The sequence below is a fragment of the Falco punctatus genome, assembly GCF_963210335.1.
Source record: "Falco punctatus genome assembly, chromosome: 9".
Lineage (NCBI taxonomy): Eukaryota > Metazoa > Chordata > Aves > Falconiformes > Falconidae > Falco > Falco punctatus.
The window spans coordinates 6031930-6043752 of NC_137589.1; the positions used below are offsets into that span (position 1 = coordinate 6031930).

At 42.5% G+C, this 11823-nt stretch overlaps 1 long non-coding RNA gene across 1 annotated transcript; it reads left to right on the plus strand.

Annotated features, from left to right (window-relative positions):
* Window positions 1–3302: 3302 nt before the first annotated feature.
* On the plus strand, window positions 3303–11318 carry LOC308069173. Its single transcript, XR_013930308.1, has 2 exons — window positions 3303–5532; window positions 5565–11318. It is a non-coding gene; the product is annotated as an uncharacterized lncRNA (long non-coding RNA).
* Window positions 11319–11823: the final 505 nt, after the last annotated feature.

Consider the following 11823-nt stretch of genomic DNA (forward strand, 5'->3'; position numbering starts at 1 on the left):
TTATTTGTTTGTTTTAGTACCATGAGACTTTATGGTCTTGCAGGGGACTTCAGCTTGCCAGATGTCTGCTGGAAATGAACCCAGCGGGAAGGAGGCAGCCGAGGGGTTCCTGGGGTGTGCGGCAGGGAACCCCCTGACAGCTGGTCGGTGTCAGCCAGGGAAGGTGCCCGCTGGACCTGCGGTGTGGGGACAGGGAAGGACCTGTGGGCGCTGTGATGGCTGCGGGCCACCTTGGGCACAGGGATATGAAATGATGAAGGGTTTGGTTCTGGGAGAAGCAAGGAGGGGGTCAGCAGAGCTCCTGGAGGGCTGTCTGTGCCCTGCCAAGGGGCCGGGCTGGCAGAGCCCCTTGTGAGGCAGCTCTGAGGGGCACAAGGTACCAGGAGGGCTGGGTGGTCTTCCAGATGGAAACCTTCCAGGTGCGGGAGCATCCCATCCCCCTGTGCCGGCGGGGAAGGAGGCTGGGCTGGCTGAACGGAGAGCTTTGGCTGGAGCTCTGGGAAAAAGGAGAGTTTATGGCCTTTGGAAGAAGGTGTAGGCCACTCGGGGGGACTACAAGGAGAGGCTATGCAGGGAGAAATTGGAAGGGCCAAAGCCCAGCTAGAACTTAATCTGGCTACTAAGAGACAATAAAAGGCAAGTTTCTATAAATACATTAGCAGCCAAAGGAGGGCTAAGGAGGATCTCCATCCTTTATTGGATGTGGGGGAAAACAGTGACAGAGGATGAGAAAAAGGCTGAGGTAATTAGTGTCGCCTTTGCCTCAGTCTTTAAAAGTTAAACCCGGTCATTCTCAGGGTACCCAGCCCCTGAGCTGGAAGACAGGGATGGGAGCAGCGTGAAGCCCCCACAACCCAAGGGGAAATGGTCAGTGACCTGCTCCACCACTGAGACACACACCATCCATGGGGCCGGACGGGATCCACCCGAGGACACGGAGGGAGCTGGCGGCAGCGCTCACCGAGCCGCTCTCCATCATTTATCATTGTCCCGTCCTGGCTGAGCGGGGGGCCCAGCTGGCTGGGAGTTACCAAATGTGACGCCCGTCTACAGGAGGGGCTGGAGGAGGATCGGGGCACTACAGCCCTGCCGGCCTGGCCTCGGTGCCGGGGAAGGTTACGGAGCAGCTCATCCCGAGTGCCGTCACACGGCACGTACGGGAGAACCGGGGGATCAGGCCCAGCCAGCGTGGGTTTGTGAATGGCGGGTCCTGCTCGACTGACCTGATCCCCTCCTGTGACAAGGTGACCTGCTTGGTGGACGAGGGAAAGGCCGTGCATGTTGTCTGCCGAGGCGTGAACCAAGCCATTGACCATTCCCCATTGCATCTCCTGGAGAAATTGGCTTGCTCATGCCTTGGATGGATGTATGCTTCCCTGGGTAAAGCCTAGATATTAAGAAAAACTTCACTGAAATGATTTTCAAGCCCTGGCACAGGCTGCCCAGGGAGGTGGTGGGGTCACCATCCCTGGAGGTATTTAAAAGACATGTGGATGCGGTGCTGAAGGACATGGTTTAGTGGTGGGCTTGGCAGTGCTGGGTTAACAGCTGGCCTTGATGTTCTTAAAGGTCTTTTCAAATCTAAACTATTCCATGATTCTACTATAGCATTTGGGTTTATTCTTCATTGTTTCAGGAACCTTGTAGTGAACGTAGTATTTTATTTTTTTGTTGTTTTGGTGATACTGTGAACAACCAAGCATCTGTTTAGAGAGGATGATTTGTAATAACCTTTATTAGGTGCTCGTCCAACTACTCAGAAGCCTTAAGTGGACTAAAATTGAATAGTGGTGTGAAATATACTCACAGAATGATTGTCATCGTTTAGATGAAACTCATATTCTTCCTGAAAATGTTATTTGAATGAGTCACCAGGTAGTAGCACATTTCCTGTTAGTGATAGATACATTTTCTTATTTGAGTTTTTTATTCATACAAAAGGCATGTGTTGGCAGAGTTTGGCACAGTTTGGAGGAAGTCTGTGAAAAGTACATAAGAAACTCTTACGTGAAAATGTCAGTGAGATCTCTCCCTTCCCTCAGATGTGTGTCTGTGCATGACCCAGAACCCACTGATGTCTGCTTTGAACTTCACCTGCAGTGCTTACTCACGAAATGTATTTTAAAGCAAATTATTGCAAGTTGCTGCTCAAATGTGATGGATGTCACCTTGCAAGAAAAGAAGAAAATCCCTTAATGTATGTGGTCACATATTCTGGCAGAAAATTGAATGGTAGCATGTGTGTGACTCAACACTTAACAGCGTTAAGGTTTGAGAGAAGCTGATCGTTTGTCTGAGGAGGTATTTCCTTCTGTCTTGCTTAAACTTTCTCTTCAATTTTTCAAATTGGAAAAAGCTAATGTGTATCAAGGAGCTAATAGTTTAGTAGTTAATCATTGATTTCTGACTGAGGTCATGCCAGTTCTTAGTACATTCATTCTGATAACCACAGTCTCAACCTGGAATGTTTCTTAATATATCATTGCATGCAAGTAGAGCTTGCAGTTTTGAGCAGTTCACGTCACAAGGACAGCTGCTTCTTTTGGAGTGGTTTAAGAGCTTTTGTTTCTTTGTGAGATATTGCCGAAAGTTTTCAAGGAATGGGTTTTCTGCAATAGGTTGTTTTCAGGGTGATGTTACTTTCAGGAGATCATGCTCTTGCCAATCGTAGGTTCCCAGCTAAGCACAAAAAGTGTGCTGGTGTGTGATATACAGGAGCCAAGCGATGGGAAGGGCAGCTCAGGTACTCTGAGGGATGCCCGGGCGAAATACAAGTGAACAAATTGTGCCAAAATCTCATCAGTGGAGACTGCTATTTCATATTTGGTAAATTTCTGCTTTGGAATAAACATTGTGTTGCAGCCCCAGAGACTGTGGCTGGCCCTTGCTGGATCAGTGCTTGGGGGCTTTCCTTCGCCTTGGGTGTGGAGGGGAAGCACTGCCTTCTCCTCCCTCCTCTCTGTCCTGTGAGCTGTATGAGCAAGGAGAGGGCTGACATCTGCATCAGAGCTGAGCAGTCTTCTTTTGAGTGTATATGTTGAAACACCCAGGGCAGTGGTGTTAAAAAAGGAAATTTCTTCCTGGCACTGATGCCCTCACTCCAGCTCCGCAGACATGGCCAGACTTCTGAAATTTAAGGTCTCTGGCTGTGATCGTGCAGAAGTAGTAACTGATATAATGTCGTTGCTCCCTGGCTGGGTGGCTTTGAGGCCTTGGGCAGCAGAAGAGTGCCCATGATCCCCAGAAAGCTTCCATTAGAAACTTTGCAGAGTTGTGTGTGGTGAATTATTTTTGAAGCTTGGGAAGGGTGTTTTTTCAGGTAGTTACTATAACCCAAAGCTTATACCAGTCTGCTATGGCCTCAAGGCCATCTTTTTCACCAAGCACAGAGCTGTGGTTTTGTAATTGAGTCTAACTGTGTTAGACATATATATGTAATGAATAAGGGTCTTGAATGTTGAGACCCTAAGGGTTAGGGCCAAAAGAATAGCTTATGTTTGACATTGCAATACTGTAATGATAATTTCCTGAAATACGTAGCGTTAAGTTGGGAGCCTGGGCTCCCTGCATCCTTGGTCTCCCCTTTGGGCAGGGCACCACATCCTGGATTGGAGAAAGTGCAGGATCAAATACTGTCAGGCAAAGAAAGCTTCTGAAACCAGCTGCTTGTTGTTGTGTTGTTTTTTTTTTTTTTTTTTTTTTTTTTTTTATATCAGTAGCTGAACGGTAGTTATTTCTTTGGTCTTGTTAGGAAATGGGGTGATGAGCTGTGAGGAACCCTCACCAGTGCAATAGATACAGGGTGTGTGTGTGATGTCAATCAGTTTTGAATATCAGGAAGCTGATACACAAGACAGAAATCAAGGTTTGCTGTGATTTTGGGTTTGGCTTTTTTTGTCAGTAGTGATATGATTTTATTGATTGGAACCATGGGATCTGTCTTCCCAGTAGTGACCAGACAATCAGAACTCCTCTGACCTGGCGCAGAGCCCCTGGGACGTGAGGCAGCTCTGGATGAGAAGCAAGGCAGACACCTTAGTCCCAGCCACAGGCTTTCTCAATTGGATTATAATAGGCCCATCTGACTCAGGGGCAACACAAGCCTCTTCTCTGTCACTTGTCATTCTAGATGTGCCTTAGGTCTCCCAGGGTTTTAAATACCTGCAAAGTTCAGCATTGTTTCAGGGAATGAATTTCTGTTAGGTGCCACTTTGGGGAACAACTTTCCCAAACACAAATATTGAGTAAGTGACTGGAAAGAACGGCACACAGAGTCTTCTTGTGTTGGTCCCTTGTATGGCTTTCCCTGCATTTATTTCCCTCTATTCAGTTAAAAAAGAAAAGCTCTCCCAATCTTGGCAAAAATCACTCTGTTTGCCTTGATTTTTTTATTATTTACTCAGCAGGAAGGTTTTGGAGCTGTTCAGAATTTTATAGGAAAGATGCCAGAACAAGGGACCAACTAATGGTTTGTGAACTTGCATAAACCAAGAAGAAAAGTAAAGCCCAAACTTCTCTGCTCTGGAAGGTCTGTTATATAATTCATGGTCTTGCTAGGGTTTCTTGCAAAAACAGGATATAGCAAAATCCTTTAAGATATACAAAACTGCTATTTTGGTGCTGAAAATATGGGAAACTAAGATTATATACTCCATGGTGAATGTCGTAGATGGGAAAAAAAAATCATTTAAATGCCTAAGTCCCTTTAGGGAGAATATGACAGATTCAAGACAGATGCATGTGAATAAATCTTCTTTTAATGAACGACACTTAGCTCTGCTGGGTTGTATCAAAAATATTGCCATGGTGTCTGTGCAGCTTCAGCAGCAGGAAGCTGAATTGCCAAAGAGGTAATATCCTGAGTCTGATCAGTGTATCATAATCAAACAGACTCTAAGCAAGAAGGATAATGTGTCTCACAAACCATATTGGATTAAACAAGCTTGCTAACTATCTGTAATTTCTGTGGGCTCCAATAACTGTCTTAAAGGGCTAGACAGAGGCAGGATCATGGACTACATTAGTCTGGAAGATCACCACCTCCCTGAACATTGCCCTTACTGTAAAATAGTGATGAATGCATCACGAGAGTTAATATTCCATTATAGACCTCGTTTTCCCAGGGTCTATAACTCACCCATAATAATTTGCTGAAGGTTGAAACTTGGCAGACAGGGCTGCAGACCAGGAATTAATTTTGGTAACACTATAATAAGTGCTCTTTAATTAATGTTAAATGAAAATGGAATTCCTAAGAAATTACACACAGCAGTCATGCGACATGCTGAATGAATTCATCATGATTAATGTTACTAAAATGAATCTCAGTAGTAAGTGGGATTTGCCTTTTATTAAAAAGTGTTGCCAGCATCCTTTTATTGATATTTGGCACCAAATTGCTTTTAAAGGGACAGCATGAGGAAAGCACCACCTGTTTAAAAAGGAATAGGAAAGTGCGCAGGCAGGTCTTGTGTTAGTATGTGTGTAAGGACATCTTAATCTTGTGAGCTCTGGTTCCTCATGCAGCCTGGAGTCATTCAGGGTAGCCACCTACAACCTGCTAGTGCTGGTGACAGCTTTGCTTCAAGAAGGAAAACTCAACTAAAGACTTTCATCAGTCCCTTCCAGGCAACATACCTATGACTGCATGAATAATAGTAAAATTTATGGTCTGGATTATGTGGAATTATATGTGGAGATATCTGTGCAAAAATGTTTCAGGGATGAAGGCATTAGCTCTTTCAAGGCATTCTTCTGTCTCTCAAAAAGTAAAGTGTTAATAGTTATTCCCACGTTACAATCAGGGAAAGAAGAAAGAAAAAATCCAAAAGGTACTATCCAAGGAAGTCAGCCTTTTGATGACAGCCAGGAAATTTAAGGTGAACCTATCTGTGTTATTTCCCATGTTAGTGAACGTCCCATCCACGCTCTTTACCTAATAACATCTTTGACTACTGAATAGCTTTCTAAAATTCAGAGACTTTTAAATTACTTTTCACTGCTTAGAGATAAACAGTTATTTACCAGTTTTGGTGTTAATGTTACTGATCTCAAACAACAGCACCATAAAGCCCAAGAGAACAGGCTTGTAAATTCTTCAGGGAAATACACTGATGAACACTGGATGGACCAGAAATGGCTTGATGAATGCTGCCACAGTTTCTGCATAGGAATGCTGGGGATTATCCAGGCTGCCAGATTTCCCCTTACTATGGGTTTAGTGAAACTCTGCTCTGGAATGGAGGGAAGAAGCCACCTGGGAAACAGCCATGCTTGTTAGCAGGGGACGTAGGAATAAATTGCCCCCAGCCCTTAAATAATCTCTTGTGGTGGTCTACAAAGAATCAGTTTTCCTGGCACAGTAGTTAGAGTACCTCATGCAAGAAGTCCCTGTGAGCTAGACCATGGCTTCAATGAGGTAATAACATGACTCATCTGTTCCATCATATGGCTCTGCCAGTGTATCCCGGTCTACCCAAGGCAGGATCCCCTCATACAGTGAGGCCATAAATCACCTGAACTGCATGTTCTGTGAAGCAGCATGGCAGATACAGTATGCTAATGAGCTGTCTTGAAAAAAAATTATCATGCAGTTCTCAAAGTGAAACATTTTGATTTTGGTTGAATTTATCCAGAGAGAAACAATCTGGTTATGTGAATAAGAAATTGAAAAGAAAAGATATTGAAACAATCTGCATTTCAAGCGGCAACGTGTTAATTCGGCCAAAAAACATATACACACATTTCCTGGAAAATTTCTGACCAGACAGATTACTGTTGCTCAGATAAATGGTGGAACTTATTTCTAAATTGCCTGTTTCCTTAGGAGTAAATACAGGACAATGTTTTTGTCAGTCAGGCTGTTAGATTAATTGCTTGCTCGCATGGCATTGATGGCAGGCACAGCAGCCAGACTCTGTGCTTCTTCCTGGGCCATCAGAAAATTTTCAGTTGGTTGCAAATTGATTACTCATTTTAGTAGTGTGTGTGGGTTTTATATAGCAGATCTGCAAACCTCTCTCTTTCTTTCTGTTTATTAGTACTTTTTAAAGCTTATAGGATATACAAAAATGTCATATGATTATCCTTACCAATATATTCTGTTCTGTCTCCAGCGATGTTAATGTTATCACTCCAAATGTCGCCAATCTGGCAGGAGGACATGCCACTAAACACAGACACGCTGGTGCCAAAGAAAAGAAAACTAAACAAAATTATAATATCTCAAACTGCCTATCTTTGAATGTGCATTGTGTCTTTTCTTGTAAGGATAATCAAGTATAATGATGAATGAAGAATAAGATAAGCTATATTTTTTGTGGCAGATGTAGGTATGCAAGAGTCTGGATAAATTCTGGTATTCATAGAGGATCCTTTTCTAAGCCAGAGGATTTGAAATCCAGAAATATTTGAAAGGAACCAAATCACATCACCAACACCACTGTGTCAAGGAAATAAAACACACTGGGAAAATGAATAAAACTAAACCTCTTTTGACAATTACTGATGACATACGACATCACCAGCTGTACAAAATAACACAGTTATCTGGAATTTTCTGTCTGCATTATAAATCAAAACAGAGAAGATATCTTTACTTCAGATCTTCCATATTTCACCCAGCCTAGGGCAAGGGAAACTATGTCTTTCTTTTCAATTTGCATTCTTCTTAATTGCCCCAAATTATCTGTTATGGTGATCCCTTTCCTTCCTTCTTGCTTATCCCTCTGTAGCGGGGACCCCTTTGTGCTGCGCAGTTGGGGCAGAGTCATACGGTGATGTGCTGGGGTGTATGATTCCATGCTGCTCCATGCTGCTCTGCTGCCTCTTGCCCTCGCAGCCAGCCTGCCCGCCCCACCCCCACCCCCAGATAAGCAGCAGTTTCCCCTGGTCTGTCACCTGGTGTTGTGGTTGGGCTTTGAACTTGTTCTTCCCACACCCCAGCGGGAGAATTTTAAGAGGTTTAGTATTCATCAGGACAAGAGAAAAGTGGCAGCAAAATATTGGCCAAGCCCAGACAACGGTGACGCTGACGGGCTGATGGGGCACTAAGGCACCACAGTACTGGTGACACAGCATAAGGGTGGCTCCTTATGGATAGCAGCACACCTCTGGCTTCAGAAATGACTTTCTGTTGCAGATGACATTGTCCTTGTTCCTCCTGCTTCGTTTTCAGCAATGCTTCCAACACACCAAACCTTAATATTTTCCCAATTAATGTTTTCCCTGAGTTGAGGGGTTTTTTTGGGTTTTTTTGTTTGTTTTTTTCTAATTTGTGCTTTACAGTCTATTAATTTGATGGTGAGCTAACAGTATATTTCATGGAGACCTAACAGTATATTAAAAACTATATTAAAATATATCTGCAACATCATTATACTGCTAAAAGAAAAATAAAAAGGAACTCAAATTGGCTGTTTCAGTAGCCTCTAGGCAAGATGCTTTCTTCAGATAAACAGCCTGTCTTTTAAGATTTTTGGATTTATTCTGCTATTGCAATCAACTGTGTATTAATAGACCAGGAAAAACCAAACAAAAAAGACCAGACTTTAACAGATGGCTTTCAGGTCCCACATGTACACCTCTGTCCAACAATCTGTTTACAGTTCAGGTTTATTTTTCTAGTGATCATTTATTTGGACAGAGATAACAGTGTTGTTTCCCCAAAGAATGAGTGATATCCTCTGTGAAGTGAAGGAGAAGGCTGAATAATTTTGGCCGTGTGATGTTAATTCTGATGTGCACAGAACTGTACATTACCTAAATTTTGTGCAAATCTAAATAAAGTTTGTAGAAAATGTGAAGGCAAACTTGCTCTGTGCAGTGCATTCCATGAAGATATGATTCAGAAAACCTCTACAAAACCATCAAAATGGTCAAGTAGAGGGAGACCAGAGGTTTGTCCGTCATTCATTCTCTCCTTGCTGACAGTGGCTTGTAGGAGAGGCCTAAAGAGTTGAGGACTACAAAAACTATATAGGAATAAGATTGTAGACATCCAAATTTTACTAGCAAGAAAGAATGCAAAAGGAAAAAGAACACCCTGAATTAATGCTGAATTTCTAATGTCTTGTGTGCTTTCAGTGGCACATATTTAAAAAATAATCCCTTCAAAGAAAACAGGAAAAAATAATTCTGCATTCAAATAGTAAAGGTCTCTCAGAGATCCAGCCTGCCCTGCATACAGAATTAGTGGGAAATGCCATGGTGATTTTCTTCTGGAAAATCCAACAACATTTAATTTCCAATGTCTTCCTTCAGACCACCACACTTGTATCTGAAGTAGTACAGTCTGCAAATCAAAGTGAAACATCATATATGCTATGAATGGATGAATGAAATGTAAATAAAGACTAATATACCATTTTAGCTTAAAAAAATAAGCTTATATCAAACCACGTTTGTTTTTCCTTACTCTGAGGGTATCCTAAATGCCCAGAGAAATGACACATTTAATAAGAATAACCTCAGTCCCTTGTGGGTACTTGAGCTTATTCCATTGCAAAAGTTTGTAAGAAAAAGGGGATAAAAAAGACAGGCCTTCATGTCTTGACATAGTGGATTGGAAGGTGGGGGAAATTTGTTGCTGGTTTCTGTGTGCTGAGAGACACGGGACAAGCAAGATCAGACCTTCAGAAAGCTTTGAGTCCTTTGCAATGCGCAGGAAGGCGCATTGCACAATAAAAAATGTTTTCCTGCTGAGTGGAATAGCTCAGGGGTACAGATCTTACCGAGGGTGGAGTTCCCAAAAAGCAAGACTGGAAAAGACTGGGCTGGCTGGTTACCCAAGGGGCTTGCCCTGTCACAAATGACTAAGTAGGAGAATGTAATCTGAAGGCTGAACCTAGCTGGAAAAGATCCAACAATTTAAACTCATCGGTGTGGAAAATAATTACATACTGACAGGTCTCCAGGGCAAAGAAAGAGAGAGAGAAACAGGGGCTTATATTAACTCTCCATGGTTTCAACAATCAATCAATCATTATTTAATTGAACGGTATTTGTAGGCATTTTCATACTGTGTACAAGGAATGACACATTTATTTTATTATTATACAGGAGATAGAGGTATTTAATGGCTAGCAGAAGGAATTAAAACATGATGTTTTTGGAAAAATCAAACTTCCCTGTACCACACACTTTAAAAAGTACCTTGATTTGACTAGATCTTTTAAGCTAGTTATCAAGTGTGGTGTATAAAGCTTTAAGCAGAGGAAGCAAGGGAAAGGGAAGTGAGAACAATGTGTATCAGGTTATCTGGGAATTTCTTCCAAATAAGAAAATTCAGCTGTTTGCTTTCTTGGAAGGTTCAATGGATGGGCTAAATTGTTGCTAGATTTGAGGGTCTTGGAGCTGGTTATAGAAGGTTTTTCTCTTGATCCATTAAAAGCTGAACTGAAGAAAACGCACAGAGTGCTCAGTTAATAAAATTCAGGTATCACTGAGGAAGATGTATGCAAATGAGACCTCAGTTCCTCGTGTTGCCAGGTTTCTGGATCCTCAATTTTAGTTTCTTTAATAGTGATGCTGGGAACAACAATATCTAGTGAAACAAGATGCAAACCTACTTCAAGGCAAAGTGGAGAACATTGCCATTAATCTTATTTCGGAACTGGTGCCAGAAATTCTGGATTCTGTGAGCACCATTCAGAGGGTTATCTGATTGTCCTCCTCAGCACACGGCATGCAGCAACCTATAGCAAGCAAATTAAATATAATCATATCAGAGCACTGAAATTACACTCCCTTTCCATATGGGGCCTGTGGGTAATAATCATGTTGTTATCCGTTTATCTGTTTCCCTCTAGGAAGTTTTCAGCCTAACTAGCCAGAACAAATTCGAAGGCTCTGTCATAATTTCAGGAATTGCGGTGCCAAAGGGCTTCTAACACCTCTGGTATTTCTCGCTTTCCTGCCAGGGAAGGAGGGGCTTCTAGGGCTGGTTGTTTTTTGGGGCTTTTTTCTTCCCATGTAATATTTTCTCGTATTCTGTTTTCAAGGTGGAGAAAAATAAGGCTGTAGTGTTTAGTCTCTGCCCATGGTCACACTAACAAATGTATGTATTTCCTCAAAATGCTGTTATTATACAAGGTTGAATGACATCACGTTGCTGCTTCCAGTTCATTCTTCCCTTACAAGGGCAAGATTGTATGGCGAGTAATTTGTCAGAGATACTAAAAACGGCTTGGGAGCAGCAGTAATTGTGAATAGGGTGAGTGGGTTCACTGTTCTGACTTGTTTCAGGGGCTTAACTTTTGGAAAAGAGCCTAAAAAAATATCAATTTAAAAAAAGAAAAAAAAAAAAGAAAAAAAAAGAACCTGGGGCATTTGCTAGGGCCAGACATTAGTTCCATTTAGACCCTAAACCAGCCCACACTTAATTGAAGGTCTGCTGCATTAGCTTGTAGGAGTAGTAACAGCATGTAATTCGATCTAATCAGATGGGCAGAGGAACCTGGTACTTTGTGCCAAGTGAGCCTCAGGAGCAAAAGGACAAATGTGACTGCAAAAACAGTAGTTTTACAGCACTGTTGGAGATTCTTGCAGTGCTGCTTGATCTATACAGAAAGCAGCGTCTGAACAAAAATACGTAAGAAAATGCTGGTGTCTAAGCTCTTTGTGTCCTGTCTCAGCAGGGCATCACTTGAAGTCCTCACAGAGCTCTCACTCTTGCATGGACCAGTGCTGCTGGGATTTCCATCTCACCTGTGCTTGATTGCCTAAATAAAAGCCAGGTGCCCTTTGTGCATTCGGTAGAGATACCTGTCTCCAAGAGGCAGCTAATTCCCTGCTACACTGGGTGTAAAAGAGGTACTGGGAGTT